Here is a 5,103-nt window from a genome sequence, read left to right as displayed (position 1 = left end):
CCTTGTACTGGATCACTGATCCCAGTACCTTCAACCTCTCGAGCCATCTCTCGAGATAAACCAACATAGTCAACATCTCCCTCAGCATCATCACCAGCGTGCAGACCGACAGAGAAAGCTACTGACAGGGACCTGGTAGGGGGCACTCTCTCAACCTCAGTGGCCAGTGTAGCCTGAGGTTCCCCCTGGGCTTGTGCCCTGTCCTCAAACGGTACTTGAACAACAGAGGGTGTTACCTCTCGGATCTGGGTGACAACAGCAGTTTTGGCTTTCCTAGCCCTCTTTGGCAGATGAACCCTTTGTATCAGTACATCGAGAGGTTCATCATCAGAATTCTTTTCCTCGGTTTGGGCTTTCCTTTTGCCCCTTCCTTTTGGCTGTGAGGGAGAAGGTGCAGCCTTAACACCTTTAGTTTTGGGGACTAGAGATTTCGTCCTGCCCATATAGGTATTTCGATGAATCTCTTTTCCCTCCCTCAGTTCGAAGCCCTTCAGGCTTAGGAGAAATTGAACAACAAAGCCGAAACCAACCTTTTTACTGATCGACAGGTTGGTGTTGGAGACTGAGCGTATCACTTGCTGTTGGAGGAAGTTGAAGATAATATGTGCCCAGTCCAGCTTGTTGTTGTTCCAAATGGCATGGAGGATTTTGAGGAGGTCTAGACCAACCTCGTCAGTTCCGGACACCTTGTCGAGCACAAACTTCATGATTAGGTCGGCAGCGAGAGCAAACCTCTCCTTTAGGTGGTACTTGCGGAGGGCAGAGGATGCTCTGGGTGGTGCAGTCGCTAGTCGGATTTTCTCCCAGAAGGCTTGCTTGTCCAAGTCGTAATCCGATAGATGCTTGACTGCTTCCTCCGATGACGCGAAATCAAATGCCGCTCTGAGGTCACCTACAGATGTTGTGATGGGAAAATCATTAAAGCGGCTTTCGATTTTACCCTTCGTGACCTTGGCATTTGCGAACCATTCTGTGAAGTCGAGGGCGTGAATGGTTCGGTAGTCGTGCGTCATGTATTTCATCAGTCCTGCTTTCTCAAACTTCTTCAGGACCTTTTTCGCCATTTTTGGATTAGGGGAGTTGGTGATGAAGCCGTTTCTGTCAAGGATACTCCCCGCCTTGACTTGTTTGATCTGAGAGCGAGCTGTAGCAACTCCCTCTGATATGCGTCGGAAGATGAGGTTGATGTAGAGGATTGGGACGCCATTGATGAAGGTTAGATGTTTTGGAGGGAATGTGTACTGCGTTTAGGATTTGGGGATTTTGGGTAAACGGTTTTAGCTTGAATCCGGGTAAAGAATAAGGATTTGGCTTTTATATCGTGTGGATTCGGGTTGGATATATGGGTAGGGTTGAGAGCTTGACCCAAGGAAGGATACCGGTTTTCTTTAAAGAAGTAAAAGGTCAGAAATACCCCTAATAACGGTCAGCGTATATGAAAAATAAGGGTATTTTTGGTAATTTAACAGAGCGGTTTTAGGTTCAGGATAGTGAGGTATTAAAGAATAGTAACTATATGAGCATGCTCCCACTTATCACGAAAAGATTTTTAAATATGGAAAACCGTCAGTAACCGGTGCCCACGTGGCTAGCATTAATATCCATAGTTAGCCGTTCCCCCTCATATATTCGTTGAACTTATCAGATTCACCTTTCGAAGGTGAGTTGTCTTCCACATGAGTATAAGGATCTTCCCCCTGAGTGATTGATCCCTAAACCTCCTTATTCCTCCGTTCAGAGATATCAGTTTGTTATCTTTCGAAGTGACCTCTCGAACTACCCTTCTTCGAGACATAACGTATATAGACAAGCTGATCGGGTGACCTCTCGAACTACCTTTCGAACACAGATTGCGAGAGAAACAAGTTTGATTCATCTAAAAGATATCACTTTGAACATATCCTTAAGTTCATTTAGTGATTTCCAGATACATTACATATGAATCAATATCCTATTAGATTCCCTAGAAACTTTTGTTTGGCCTTGGTCAGCCTAATAGGAATCTATCGTTAAAGCAGGAACTAGCCATCTAAAGTCCTATTTGTCTAATAACAGAACTAGGGATGGCTATTCCCTTTTCTTGTTCTTCTCTCCAGAGCTGCTTACTGTAGTTGGGAGTGACCATCTTCATCGCTAATCCTCTTAAGGTCTTTGGATTAGGTATGATCACCCCTTTGATTGCTGCTGACCTCAGAAAGTCCCATCTGGTCTTCCTCTCCATTTCCCTTGGTTCTCCATTTGGTTGAGGAAGGCCCTTTTCCAGAATGTGCAGCAGTAGGAGTCCCTCTTGTGCAGGACTCTCCTCCCGATTCCAGTATCCCATCGTTGTGGATCTCCTCGTATTTGGGGATCCATTCACCTTGGATGGGAATAGGATTCTTGCTTGGATTATCAGGAAGCTCCGCAATCTGTTCACCCTTCGTTGATTCTGGATAGTTTTCTCCTTGAAAATCTTTGGACTTGACTGCCGGTTTCTTTCCTCTATAAAAGAATGGAACATCATCTTTCCTTTCTTTTTCTCCGTGGGAAGTTGATGATATGAACTTCTGAAAGAAACCCTCTTATTTATAGCCCAATAAGGTTACCACTTTTGAGTCACGGGATGCAATATGAATGACCATTCAATGCTTGTGTAACTCCAAAGCTGCCATAAAGTTGATGAAACCGCCCCTCACATGCGAAACAGTTCATGGCACTAAATACAATAAGATAAGATTTGACCATTTATCCCAATTCTATCATTCCCAATTCTAACCTTAGTTGAGAGAATCTATTCTCACTTAACGCTTTTGTGAAAATATCTGCAAGTTGCTCCTCCGTCGCAACATATTCCAAAGTTATGTCCTTTTTCTCAACATGGTCTCGGATGAAGTGATATTTGATATCAATGTGTTTCGTCCTGGAATGTAATACTGGATTCTGAGTGATAGCTATGGCACTTGTGTTATCACACATAATCTTAACCTCTTTACATTCAACACCATAATCCAGTAATTGTTGCTTCATCCACAAAATCTGAGCACAGCAACTTCCAGCTGCTACATACTCTGCCTCAGCGGTGCTTGTAGCTATCGAATGCTGTTTCTTGCTAAACCATGAGACAAGTCTTCCACCTAGAAACTGACATGTCCCTGATGTGCTCTTTCGATCTATTTTACAGCCGGCGAAGTCCGCATCTGAGTAGCCCATAAGTTCGAAAGATCCACCTCTCGAATACCAAAGTCCAACACTTTGCGTACCTTTGAGATATCTAAGGATCTTTTTAGATGCATTTAAGTGACTTTCTTTAGGACTTGCCTGAAATCTAGCACATACACCTACTGCAAAGGATATATCTGGTCTACTAGCAGTTAAATAGAGAAGAGATCCGATGATACCTCGATATGTAGTTTGATCGACCTCTCGACCTTCACTGTCGACATCGATACGTAGAGAGGTTCCCATGGGTACTTTGACCGAGGATTTCCCTTCTATATTGTATTTTCTGAGCAGATCCTTGGTGTATTTCTCCTGATTGATGAAGATGCTTTCCTTAAGCTGTCGCACTTGTAATCCAAGGAAGTAGTTTAGTTCTCCCATCATGCTCATCTCGAACTTCCCTTTCATCAATCTGGAGAACTTCTCGCACAAGTCTGGATTGGTGCTTCCAAAAATGATATCGTCCACATAGATTTGCACCAATAAGATGTGATCCCCGTCCTTAATTCTAAACAATGTTTTGTCCACTAGGCCTTTGGTGAACCCACACTGAAGTAGAAAAGAGGATAATGTATCATACCAAGCTCTCGGAGCTTGTTTTAAGCCGTAAAGTGCCTTCTTCAATTTGTATACTTTGTCAGCTCCCACGTCCTTCAAGAAACCCGGAGGTTGTTCAACGTACACCTCTTCTTCGAGAAGTCCGTTCAGAAAAGCGCTCTTGACATCCATTTGATATACCTTAAAGTCTTTGAAGGCGGCATATGCAAGAAAGATGCGTATGGCTTCGAGACGTGCCACTGGAGCGAATGTTTCATCAAAATCTATTCCTTCCTCCTGACAATAGCCTTTGGCAACAAGTCTGGCCTTGTTCCTAACAATAACTCCATCCTCATTCATCTTGTTTCTGAAAACCCACTTTGTACCAATGACATTTTGATGATGAGGTCTCGGAACTAGTTCCCAAAGATCGTTCCGCTCAAACTGATGAAGTTCCTCTTGCATGGCTTGCACCCAATCTGGATCACATAGAGCCTCATCGATCACCTTAGGCTCTATTTGAGATAGAAAGCAAGCAAACATGCTTTCTCTGTATGCTGATCTGGTTCGAACTCTGTCACGTACATCTCCAATCACTTGATCAGCAGGGTGACTTCTCAGCCATCTTAGGTCGGGTTGTGGCTCTTCAGTTGATACTTCCATTGAAGGTTGAGATGTGGTTTGAACATCTATGATCTGGATTGGATCAACTGAGTCAGGTGCTTTCTTCTTGGTAGATTCTTCATCATCTGAATCTGACTGGAGTTCTGCTACGTCTCGAGCTATCGACTGCTTGTCTTCGAGAGGTAAGTTTGATCTCTCGATAGACTGTGGCTGATCTTCCTCAGCTGCTTCCGTTGTCTTTGATGGTTGATCTGTCGATGCCCTTTCATCAAAGGTAACATGTATGGACTCTTCAACCACCAAACTCCGTTTGTTGAAGACTCTGAATGCTTTGCTTGTCGATGAGTATCCCAGAAATACTCCATCATCTGCCTTTTCTTCAAACGTCCTTAGTTGAGCCTTCCCATTGTTGTGGATATAGCATTTGCACCCGAATGTGTGGAAGTGGCTTACATTCGGTTTTCTTCCATTCCACAACTCATATGAAGTCTTTCCAACTCCTTTCACGATCAAGGACCGATTTTGGGTATAGCACGCTGTATTGATTGCTTCTGCCCAAAATCCTTGTGATATGTTGGCTTGCGATAGCATGGTCCTTGCAGCTTCCTTGAGAGTTCTGTTTCTTCTTTTCGCAATTCCGTTCTGTTGAGGTGTTCGAGCAGCTGACAGTTGATGATGAATCCCGTTCTCGTTGCAGTAGCTCTCGATTACTTGATTAACGAACTCTCCACCTTGATCTGACCG

The sequence above is a fragment of the Ipomoea triloba genome, chromosome 4 (assembly GCF_003576645.1).
Source record: "Ipomoea triloba cultivar NCNSP0323 chromosome 4, ASM357664v1".
NCBI lineage: Eukaryota > Viridiplantae > Streptophyta > Magnoliopsida > Solanales > Convolvulaceae > Ipomoea > Ipomoea triloba.
This window is presented reverse-complemented; position numbering follows the sequence as displayed.